This window comes from Zea mays, chromosome 4 (genome assembly GCF_902167145.1).
Source record: "Zea mays cultivar B73 chromosome 4, Zm-B73-REFERENCE-NAM-5.0, whole genome shotgun sequence".
Lineage (NCBI taxonomy): Eukaryota > Viridiplantae > Streptophyta > Magnoliopsida > Poales > Poaceae > Zea > Zea mays.
The window spans coordinates 226,745,683-226,758,584 of record NC_050099.1 but is presented as its reverse complement, the minus strand read 5'-3'; the positions used below and the strand labels follow the sequence as shown (position 1 = coordinate 226,758,584).

The 12,902-nt window shown below is 43.9% G+C and overlaps 1 long non-coding RNA gene across 1 annotated transcript; it reads right to left on the bottom strand.

Moving 5' to 3' along the window:
- Nucleotides 1-735: 735 nt before the first annotated feature.
- LOC103654680 (uncharacterized) lies at nucleotides 736-1,111 on the bottom strand. The gene is made up of 3 exons (XR_566271.2): nucleotides 999-1,111; nucleotides 843-901; nucleotides 736-758 (listed from the first exon to the last, which is right to left on the bottom strand). It is a non-coding gene; the product is annotated as an uncharacterized lncRNA (long non-coding RNA).
- Nucleotides 1,112-12,902: the final 11,791 nt, after the last annotated feature.

The following is a 12,902-nucleotide window of genomic DNA, read 5'->3' as shown; positions in this document are numbered from 1 at the left end:
ACCCTCAATCTGCCCACAGTTTTAGCTCCAGGAATTTTTTGGACCTAGTGATGACCAAGCTCCAAAAATTCTTGGAGCTGGAACTCTGCCAAAAATTTCTGGACCTAGTGATAGCAGGTAGCTGCTTAAATGGAGGACGAGTGCAACTACAATCATTAATAATAGTGATAAGAGAGAAAGTGGCGTGCTTGCAACTAACATACACCTAGGGATGGCAATCGGGCGGGTATAATGCGGATATATGGATCGCGTATCCATACCCACGAAATAAAACCAAACCCATACCCATACCCATTTACGCTCGTGGGTACGGATCTATATCCGTACCCGTACCCGCCGGGTATCCGTTATCCAACGGATAACCGTTACCCGCCCGCCCGCCCACTAAAATTTCAGCAACATTCCAATACATTGTACCAGAAATTTATCATAATTTAACATTCCAACAACCTCAAATAATAATTTTAGCACCACACAATAATTTCACATTCCAAAACAATAATTTCAACATTCTAAACAATAATTTCAACATTCCAGCAACATTTCACCATAGTGACATAGTCCATACTCCATAGCAAGTAGTAGAAGTAGCAAAGACAGTACAATACATCATAAATTACAGTCATACATAGTTTCCAAATGCAACAACAAATTATAGTAATGAGCATGGCTGAATGGCATTCAACTTCATTTGACATCTTGTGAATTTTCCTTCAAATATCTTCATTTGGCATCGTGGAGAATCCAAAGGAGAGTTCCTACAATGATATATAATTAGTTATAGATATATCATGAAGTCATGGTAATTATCAAAAAAGAATATGCTAGTTCTTACAACGTACCACAAGTTCTTCTTGTATATCTTCAAGACAAGTCCACAAACCCATATAATCTTCTTTTCCTACAATAAGTGAGAGTACAACAAATGAGAGTAAACTGAAATCAAAACATACAAGTTACAACGACATACAATAATTTTAAAGATGTATTGTTTGTACCTTTTGCTTGACCAACACGAAGCCAATTTTGTGCACACATCAAAACCTCTAAAGTTTTGGGAGTAAGTCGACTTCGATGATCACTTAGCACTCTACCACTAGTACTAAAAGCAGACTCTGAAGCGACAGTTGTAATAGGAATAGCAAATATGTCACGGGCTATCATCCTTAGAGTAGGGTACCGTATCCCAGAAATTTTCCAATAGCCTAATATATCAAATTCCTTTGACTTGGGAATACGACCTTCATCCACATAAAGATCAAGCTCAGACTTAGCCTTTTCTTCATCACTGCACATGTCATCGAGCTCTTCTTCCATGGCAGAGAACAACTCATCCGTATATGTGGAAGCATTAGAAACACAAGATGATGATGCATTTTGTCCACCACTAGTAACAGGTTTAATGCATTTGTTGTTGTACTCTCTAATCAGTTCATCAAATAATTTCCTCACATTTTCTATCTCTAGCATTGCTCTACTTTGTGCACCAAATAGACGTGTGTAGCATGCTTTCAACATTCCAAATTTGTATCTTGGATAAAGCTCAAGGCCTTCTTCTTCTCAATCTCATAAATCCCAAAGATGTCATTCTTCAAAGTGTTTCTAGTGATCATCTTAAACATCGGTTGAAGAGCACTTGAGTACCTTCTAAATCCAACATGATCCACAATGGACAATGGATATTCATGCAAAACAACCATTTCAGCAAGGGCCTTTCTCGCTACATCTTGGTCGAAAACATACTTCTCCACCGACAATTGTCCTTGTTCGCTACTAGATGTGAACCTCAAAGAGCTTTGTATCTTATCTGTAGGATTCCTCTTTCGATAGATGCATGTCTCTAGATGGGCTTTCAAATGAGATGTACCATTCTTTGTTACACCCGAAAGCTTCTTTGAACAATAATTACACTTTGCCTTCCAAACATCTCCAACCTTTACCCTCTTGAATTCACTCCACACTGCAGATTTCAATTTTCTTTTTCTCCCATTTTCTTCTACTTCTTCATCATCCTCATCACCATCTTGTTCAACATTTATCACATTCTCTGGAAGCCCACTTCCACCCTCAACAGATGCTTGAGATGAGGGAGGTTGAAATTGAGTGTTGCTATTTTCGTTGGGAGTTGACATCACGATCTGTATAAACAGAGAGGTTGAAATTGAGTAACCTGCAAGGCTAACAAAGGGCAAAATCACTAACATACAACAGACTAACCTGCAAGGCTAACAGAATAACCTGCGCGGCTAACAGACTAACCACTAACATGCAGTCTACAGAGGCGCGGACAGCACCCGAGGCGGCCGACGGCGAGGCTGAGCCGCTGAGGTGGGGCCGGGGCTTAGGTCGGGGCGGCGCGCTCAGGTCGGGCTCGCTGCTCGCCGTGGTCGGTGCTGCGGGCTCAGGTCGCTGCTCGCCGTCTCGCTGGTCGTTGGCTGCTCGTCGTGGTCGCCTGGTCGGTGCCTGCTGGAGCCTGGAGTCGGGACCGGGATCTGCTGCCTGCTGGAGCCTGGAGCGGGCGAGCGGCCGAGCGATGGAGGAGGAGGACTGGAGCCTAGCGATGGCGGCTAGGGTTAGCACTTTTGCTGTTGGCTGTTGGCTGTTGGCCTATTGACGGATTTGACGCTGAGTCGTAACTCGTAAGGCCCAAGGGACTGGCGCACCGCGCATGCGCATCCGCTGATCGGTCATCAGCGCATGGGACTGGGCGACTGGCTGACTGGGAGAATAAGATCTGGGCCCACATGCCATATGCCCAACGGGTGACGGATATGGATAGTCTATATCCATACCCGCGAAATTATTACCCGCGGATACTATATAGTATCCATACCCGTACTCGCGGATACGAAAATCCACCATATCCGTACCCGACGGGTAAATAACCGTGGTTATTTGCCCATAACCGTACCCACTGCCATCCCTACATACACCAATTAATCAGAATGGTGGCTAGAGTTCGTATGATACTAATTAACTCCACCCAAACATACAGAAAGAAAGTATGGACAACGACCAATATCTGAACAAAGGTCTAAACAAATCGGTAATCCAACTCCAATCTTCAGAACATTGACAACTGATAATAAACAATAGACTAGAATTACCAAAAAAACTGGAAGCTCTAAAACCAGAAGACAAACTGAAGCTTTCCTCCTAGAAAATGTTAATAAAAGCTATGAACCAAGCTGAAGCTTTCCTCTAGAAAGAACCACACCTATTGGAGAGATCTGGGTTGGGCTACGGCTGGGCTATGGCTGCTGGGTCGAGAGGACGACCTCCACGATAGGGACGACGTCTCTACGGGGCCGCCTACAGGTATCGTGTCGCCTCCTTGCGCGCCCTGCATATTATTAGATCATCCACATAGACCTCCACCACCAGGAGAGAATTTCCAACCCCTTTTCTGTAGACAGCATGTTCCACTACACACTTGTTGATTAGCTGATTTTTGTGTTATGTGTAATCTAGGCTATTCCTGTTTGCTTTCTTGATTAGCTGATTTTTGTGTTATGTGTAATCGCAATTTCTGTCATCTGCTAGTTGCTGCCTGCATCAGTGAATTGTGACTTCAGTTGGTAAAGCCTAACTCATGGTTCAGTTGGTAACTTGCTTGTGACTTCAGTTGGTAAACCAACTTCGACATCAGCTAGCATCCCATCGTTTACAGCATTTTTACATCCAAGTTTTTTTAAAATGGTCTGGTTGTAGAAATAAAAAAAATCATGCACATAGATTATGGTGGCGCGAGTGCTTTTTAGCTCTGTCTTTCTTTTGTATCTATCAACCACTCTAATCCTACACGTTCCAATGCACTTTATGTTTTCCATCGGATTCAGAATTCAGTTGTTTAGTATAAACTCTATATATACATTAGTTTAAAATAAAACTCAAGCTTATTGTATTTGCAGATGTATAGTGCTCAGATGGGATCTCAAATGGGACCCCAGTTCACCCGTCCGTCACAATCTGGACAGACACCAAACACCAATGAAACACAGGTATAGTTTTGTAGTAGATTTGCTTTCATTTACAATTATAATCATGCATCGTTTTATTTGATAATAGGGTTCTGAGACCGGACAAGGAAACCCACAGATGGACATACATTGGTCGATGCCCCCTAGAGGACAGATTCTTCCTCCTCCACAACCAGGCATGGGATATTGGCCGCCACCACCATGGGGATATCCTACACATCCAATGGGGCCTTGGGGACGCCCCCCATGGCCAACACAGCCACTTCCGTCACCAGCGGTACGTTCCTGAATTTAATGCTAGTTGATTTCAATGCTAGTTGATTTTTCCACAAACTCAGTTACTTGGGGTCTAAAACGATGGTACCATTTTCCATAAACTCGATTAGGTTTAAGTTAATTTGACACTGAAAAAATCCAGGATAAGACATCTAGTATGGCCAAAGACTTGTGTCGTTGTGCTTTCAATCTGTTGATTGGTGCCTTTGTCATATTGAGCTAGTTCTTAGTTCTTAATGCCAGTTGTATATTAATGAGAATTTTTGTTTATTTTGTAGGATTCCACAACTCATCAAGTGACTCCTCCCCCTCACGATAACTTTGCGGATAGATGTCCCAATTCTAGTGGTGGAGCTACAAACAACAATCCGATGTCCTGATCGAGAGCGATGGAGCTAATGTTTGAACTTGTATATTTGAACTTGTGAACTACAAATGTGAACTATGGATGTGAACTTATGTATTTGGACTTAATTATGTGAATTTGTGAACTTATGTATTTGGACTTGTGTGAATTTGTGATATGAACATATATCCATGTGTTTGAAATCTGTATTGTATGTGATGTTCTGTGTTGCATGTGATATTATGTGTGTCTAATTTTTCATTTATGTATTTTTTATTTTTTTCTGGAAAAGAGTTAAGAACGTGGGTACCCACGTTCTTAAGGTTAAGAACGTGGGTACCGTCGAACTTAATGGCAGCCCTCACCGACCCACGCAGGACCTATAAGTTCGACGACCACATGGCACCGTCGAACTTAACTGTAAGAACGTGGGTGCCGTCGAACTTATGGAAAAGAATTCGACGGCCCCCGTCGAACTTAAAAACCCACGTTCTTAACCTTAAGTTCGACGGTACCCACGTTCTTGATGTTAAGTTCGACGGTACCCACGTTTTTAACCTTAAGAACGTGGGGGCCGTCGAACTTACTTCTTTAAGTTCGTCCAAAAATCGTCGTCGGCTATATTCGTCGGTAAACCCACGTTCTTATGGTAAGTTCGACGGCCTATTACATTAAGTTCGACGGTTTTTCACCCACGTTCTTTAACCAGTTTCTTGTAGTGATACTTCTTGCGCTCTTGGCGCTTCGAAGTGGTAGACTCGGCGCAGAATGTGGAAGGTGATGAAGAGTCGGTCTCATAGTAAACCACCTTCTTCATTTTCGTTTTCTTCTTGTCACCCTTCCTATGTGACTTGATGGAGGAAGTGGATTCCTCCATGCATTTGTCGCCGATCTCCCTTGATGGAGTCTGTTCATTCTTCCTTCTCAAGCCTTAGGGGCTTTTCGCTAGTGACCATCTCCCGCTTGGCATGTTCTCCCGACATCACTTCAAGTTGTTAGACTCTAATGAAGCACTGGGCTTCGATACCAATTGAAAGTCGCCTAGAGGGGGGTGAATAGGCAAAACCTGAAGTTTACAAACTTTAGACACGCACTAGGGCCGGGGTTAGCATTAGAATTAAATCACAGTATGGAAGATAGTTCTCCTTGCTTAGAGTTGCTCAATCAATGCGAATAACGTTTGGGAGCGAACTCAAAACAATATGAGCAAGGGAACTTTTTAGAGAGAGGAAAGAGGGGAAACAAATCTAGTGGAGATTAACACAAATGAACACAATGATTTGTTTATCGAGGTTCAGTTCCAAAGAACCTAGTCCTCGTTGAGAAGGCCACAAAGGCCGGGTCTATTCCAACCCTTTTCCTCTCTTAATCGGTCACACAGACCGGTCATGGCTTCTCCTTAATCACTTGGGTCACTAAGACCCCGCAAGGATCACCACACACTTAGGTGTCTCTTGCTAGCTTTACAAAGCACTTAGAGAATAAGAATGCCCTCTGGTGCGGGCGTGGCTCGGTTGACTCCCAGCTCGGGCGTAGTCGCGAGAAGGGCGACCCTAGGACGGTGCTGCCAGTGGCTCGGCGCGTGCGTGCTCGACGCGCATAGCGCGGCTATGGGTGCCAGCCAAGGCGCGGCCACAACAAGGGGAAGTGAAAGTCGCCTAGAGGGGGTGAATATGCGTAATCTGAAATTTACAACTTAAAACACAAGCTACAAGCCAGGGTTAGCGTTAGCACTTAAATAAAGTCCGGGAGAGTGGGGAAAAACAAATCAAATGGAAAACAAGCGAATGAACACGGTGATTTGTTTTACCGAGGTTCGGTTCCAAAGAACCTAATCCCCGTTGAGGTGGTCACAAAGACCGGGTCTCTTTCAACCCTTTCCCTCTCTCAAACGGTCACTTAGACCGAGTGAGCTTTCTCCTTAATCAAACGGGTCACTTAGACCCCGCAAGGACCACCACACACTTGGTGTCTCTTTCTTTGATTAGAAGTCTCTTGGGAACAAGAATGAGGAAGGAAGGAAGTGATCCAAGCAACAAGAGCGCAAAGAACACGAACAAACACTCTCTCAAGTCACTAGGTGGTTGGAATGATTTTGGGGACTTGGAGAGGCTTTGATCTTTTGATTTGTGTCTAGGAGTGAATGCACTAGCTCTTGTATTGAATGAAAACTTCAGAAGACTTGGATGATTGGAGTTGTGGTGGTTAGGGGTATTTATAGCCCTCAACCACCAACAAGCCATTGGGGAAGGCTGCTGTCGATGGGCGCACCGGACAGTCCGGTGCGCCACCGGACAGGCACTGTAGGCTGTCCGGTGTGCCGCCACGTCACCCAACCGTTAGGGTATTGGAGCAGTCGACCATTGGAGGCTCTGTCCTCATGCGGCACCGGACAGTCCGGTGCGCCACCGGACAGGTCCTGTTCACTGTCCGTAGCGCCTCTGCGCGCATTATGCTTCATTGTTCATGCGTCAGGGCACCGTTGCAGTCGACCATTGCGCTGGATAGTCGTTGCTTCGCTGGTGCACCGAACAGTCCGGTGGCACACCAGACAGTCCGGTGAATTATAGCGGAGTGCGCCTTCTGAAACCCGAGAGTGGCTGGTTTATCTTCGTACGGACATGGTGCACCGGACACTGTCCGGTGGCACACCAGACAGTCCAGTGCGCCAGTCCACAGCATACTTGGTTTCTTTGCTCCTTTGAATTTGGATCCCTAACTTGTATTTTTATTGGTTTGTGTTGAACCTTTATGCACCTGTAGAACATGTATTCTAGAGCAAACTAGTTAGTCCATATATTTGTGTTGGGCATTCAACCACCAAAATTAATTGTGGGAAAAGGTTAACCCTATTTCCCTTCAATCTCCCCCTTTTTGGTGATTGATGCCAACACAAACCAAAGCAAATATATAAAGTGCAGAAATGAACTAGTTTGCATAAGGTGAGTGCATAGGTTACATGGAATTAAACCAATTTATAGTTTCACTAGATATGAATGGATTGCTTTCTTTTATTTAATATTTTGGACCACATTAGCACCACTTGTTTTGTTTTTGCAAATCTTTTTGGAAAATATTTTCAAACTTTTTTTTGCAAATAGTCAAAGGTATATGAATAAGATTGCAAGAAGCATTTTCAAGATTTGAAATTTCTCCCCCTGTTTCAAATGATTTTCCTTTGACTAAACAAAACTCCCCCTGAATGAAATTCTCCTCTTAATTTTTCAAGAGGGCTTTTTTGAATTAGATACCAATTGGAAGTATATTCGTAATTTAGATGCCAATTTTGAAAATCTATCTTTAAATACCAATTGAAAATAAACATACCATTTTGAAAAGATTGTCATAACAAGATACCAATTGAAGTTCCAAACAATACCACTTGAGATTTTGCTTTCTCAAGATAAGAATATCGATTGATATATTGTCATGACATAGATACCAATGAAAAATATCAGTTAAAGCTTCATTTGTGATATCAATTGAAAACATCATTTGTGAAAACCAAATAATCTTCATTTTGAAATTTTTTGAAATTGGTGGTCCGGTCCTTTTGCTTTGGGCTTAATATCTTCTCCCCCTTTGGCATTAATCGCCAAAAACAAAGACTTTGAGAGCCCTCTACTTTCTCCCCCATTGGTAAATAAAATATGAGTGAAGGATTATACCAATTTGGAGTGAGCGAAGTAGCGACGAAGGATAAATGATACCATTAAAGTGGAGTGGAAGCCTTGTCTTTGTCACATACTCCATTTCCCTTTCAATCTACGACTTAGTATGAAAATACACTTGAAAATGCATTAGTCGTAGCCTTGGTACATAAGAAATATGCATTGGTACCAAATGAAAGAGATATGATCAAAGGTATATAAATGAGCTATGTGTGCAATGTTTCAATCAAAATTCCGAGAATCAAGAAAATTTAGCTCATTCCTAAGTTTGCTAAAGGTTTTCTCATCTAATAGCTTGGTAAAGATATCGGCTAATTGATCTTTGGTGTTGACATAAGCTATTTCGATATCCCCCTTTGTTGGTGATCCCTCAAAAAGTGATACCGAATGTCTATGTGCTTAGTGCGGTTGTGTTCAACGGGATTATCTGCCATGCGGATTGCACTATCATTGTCACATAGGAGAGGGACTTTGCTCAATTTGTAGCCATAGTTCCTTAGGGTTTGCCTCATCCAAAGTAATTGCGCACAACAATGGCCTGCGACAATGTACTCGGCTTCGGCGGTGGAAAGAGCTACTGAGTTTTGTTTCTTTGAAGCCCAAGACACCAGGGATCTCCCCAGAAACTGACAAGTCCCTGATGTGCTCTTCCTATCAATTTTACACCCTGCCCAATCAGCATCGGAATATCCTATTAAATCAAAAGTGGATCCCTTGGGGTACCAAAGTTCAAACTTAGGAGTATAAACTAAATATCTCATGATTCTTTTCACGGCCCTAAGGTGAACTTCCTTAGGATCGGCTTGGAACCTTGCACACATGCATACGGAAAGCATAATATCCGGTCGAGATGCACATAAGTAGAGTAAAGATCCTATCATTGACCAGTATACCTTTTGATCTACGGATTTACCTCCCGTGTCAAGGTCGAGATGCCCATTTGTTCCCATGGGTGTCTTGATGGGCTTGGCATCCTTCATTCCAAACTTGTTAAGTATGTCTTGAATGTACTTTGTTTGGCTGATAAAGGTGTCGTCTTGGAGTTGCTTGACTTAAAATCCTAGGAAATACTTCAACTCCCCCATCATAGACATCTCGAATTTTTGTATCATGATCCTACTAAACTCTTCATAAGTAGATTTGTTAGTAGACCCAAATATGACATCATCAACATAAATTTGGCATACAAATAAATCTTTGCAATAGTTTTAGTAAAGAGTGTAGGATCAGCTTTACCGACTTTGAAGCCATTAGTGATAAGGAAATCTCGCAGGCATTCATACCATGCTCTTGGGGCTTGCTTGAGCCCATAAAGCGCCTTTGAAAGTTTATACACATGGTTAGGGTACTCATTATATTCAAAGCCGAAAGGTTGCTCAACATAGACCTCTTCCTTGATTGGTCCATTGAGGAAGGCATTTTCACGTCCATTTGATAAAGCTTAAAGCCATGGTAAGTAGCATAGGCAAGTAATATGCGAATTGACTCTAGCCTAACTACGGGTGCATAAGTTTCATCAAAATCCAAACCTTCGACTTGTGAATAACCTTTGGCCACAAGTCAGGCTTTGTTTCTTGTCACCACACCATGCTCATCTTGCTTGTTGCGAAATACCCACTTGGTACCTACAACATTTTGGTTAGGACGTGGAACTAAATGCCATACCTCATTCCTCGTGAAGTTGTTGAGTTCCTATTGCATTGCTAGCACCCAATCTGGATCTCTTAGTGCATCCTCTATCATGTAAGACTCAATAGAGGACACAAAAGAGTAATGCTCACAGAAATGTGCAACTCGAGATCTAGTGGTTACCCCCTTATGAATATCACCAAGGATGGAGTTGACGGGGTGATCTCTTTGAATTGCTTGGTGGACTCTTGGGTGTGGCGATCTTTCACCCTGTATTTCTTGCTCATCTTCCTTGTCTTCATCTCCCCCTTGATCATTGTCCTCCTCTTGAGGTGGCTCATCCTCCTGATCTTTATCATCTTGAGCCTGTTCCTCATCTTGGGTTGGTGGAGATGCTTGCATGGAAGATGACGATTGATCTTGTGCTTGTGGAGACTCTTCGGATTCCTTAAGACACACATCCCTAATGGACATGTTCCTTAGTGCGGCGCACGGAGCCTCTTCATCATCTAATTCATCAAGATCAACTTGCTCCACTTGGGAGCCATTAGTCTCATCAAACACAATGTCACAAGAAACCTCAACTAATCCAGTGGATTTGTTGAAGACTCTATATGCCCTTGTGTTTGAGTCATATCCTAGTAAAAAGCCTTCTAAATACTTGGGAGCAAATTTAAATTTTTTACCTCTTTTAACAAGAATAAAACATTTGCTACCAAAGACTCTAAAATATGAAACATTGGGCTTTTTACTAGTGAGGAGTTCGTATGATGTTTTCTTGAGGATTCAGTGAAGATATAACCGGTTGATGGAGTAGCAGGCGGTGTTAATCACCTCAACCCAAAACTGATCTGGTGTCTTGTACTCATCAAGCATGGTTCTTGCCATGTCCAATAGAGTTCTATTCTTCCTCTCCACTACACCATTTTGTTGAGGTGTGTAGGGAGAAGAGAACTCATGCTTGATGCCCTCCTCCTCAAGAAAGCCTTCGATTTGTGAGTTCTTGAACTCCGTCCCATTATCGCTTCTTATCTTTTTGATCCTTTGAAAGGGAATTAGGCTTACACCTAGTCCCTAATTAATTTTGGTGGTTGAATTGCCCAACACAAATAATTGGACTAACTAGTTTGCCCAAGTGTATAGATTATACAGGTGTAAAAGGTTCACACTCAGCCAATAAAAAGACCAAGTTTTGGATTCAACAAAGGAGCAAAGTGGGAACCGAAGGCCCTTTGGTCTGGGAGCACCGGACTGTCCGGTGTACACCGGACAGTGTCCGGTGCACCAGAGGACTCCAGCTCAAACTCGCCACCTTCGGGAATTTCCAGAGGCACTCGCGCTATAATTCACCGGACTGTCCGGTGCGCCACGAAGGAGCAGCCTCAGGAACTCGCCAGCTTCGGGAAACTCCAACGGCTAGTCCACTATAATTCACCGGACTGTCCGGTGTGCACCGGACTGTCCGGTGCAACTCCGGAGCAACGGCTATCTCCGCGCCAACGGCTCTCTGCCGCGCATTTAATGCGCGCTCTGCGCGCGCAGAGGTCAGACGCGCCCATACTGGCACACCGGACAGTAAACAGTACATGTCCGGTGTGCACCGGACACCCAGGCGGGCCCACAAGTCAGAAGCTCCAACGGTCAGAATCCAACGGCAGTGATGACGTGGCAGGGGGCACCGGACTGTCCGGTGTGCACCGGACTGTCCGGTGCGCCATCGAGCAGACAGCCTCCCAACGGCCACTTTTGGTGGTTAGGGCTATAAATACCCCAACCACCCCACCATTCATTGCATCCAAGTTTTCCACCTCTCAACTACTACAAGAGCTCTAGCATTCAATTCTAGACACACCAAAGAGATCAAATCCTCTCCAATTCCACTCAAGCCTTTAGTGACTAGCGAGAGAGATTTGCCGTGTTCTTTTGAGCTCTTGCGCTTGGATCGCTTTCTTTCTTTCTCACTTGTTCTTGTGATCAAAACTCAATTGTAACCAAGGCAAGAGGCACCAATTGTGTGGTGGCCCTTGTGGGGAAGTTTTGTTCCCGTTTGATTGAGAAGAAGAAAAACTCACTCGGTCCGAGGGACCGTTTGAGAGAGGGAAGGGTTGAAAGAGACCCGGCCTTTGTGGCCTCCTCAACGGGGAGTAGGTTTGCGAGAACCGAACCTCGGTAAAACAAATCCGCGTGTCTCACTTGTTTATTTGCTTGCGATTTGTTTTGCGCCCTCTCTCGCGGACTCGATTTTATTTCTAACGCTAACCCGGCTTGTAGTTGTGTTTATATTTGTAAATTTCAGTTTTGCCCTATTCACCCCCCCTCTAGGCGACTTTCAATTGGTATCAGAGCCCGGTGCTTCATTAGAGCCTAACCGCTCGAAGTGATGTCGGGAGATCACGCCAAGAAGGAAATGGAGACCGGCGAAAAGCCCACTACAAGCCAAGGGAGCACTTCATCGGAAGAGTCCCGCACCAAGAGGAGGGAGAAGAAGAAGATCTCCTCCAACAAAGGGAAGGAGAAGAAATCTTCTTCTCACCACAAAGAGAAGAAGGAAAAATCTTCGTCCCACAAGCCGCATCGGAGTGGGGACAAGCAAAAGAGGATGAGGAAAGTGGTCTACTACGAGACCGACACTTCATCAACATCGACCTCCGACTCCGACGCGCCCTCCGTAACTTCTAAACGCCAAGAGCGTAAGAAGTTTAGTAAGATCCCCCTACACTACCCTCGCATTTCTAAACATGCACCTTTACTTTCCGTCCCATTAGGCAAACCACCAACTTTTGATGGTGAAGATTATGCTAGGTGGAGTGATTTAATGCGATTTCATCTAACCTCACTCCACAAAAGTATATGGGACGTTGTTGAGTTTGGTGCACAGGTACCGTCTGTAGGGGATAAAGATTATGATGAGGATGAGGTGGCCCAAATCGAGCACTTCAACTCTCAAGCGACAACGATACTCCTCGCCTCTTTAAGTAGAGAGGAGTATAACAAAGTTCA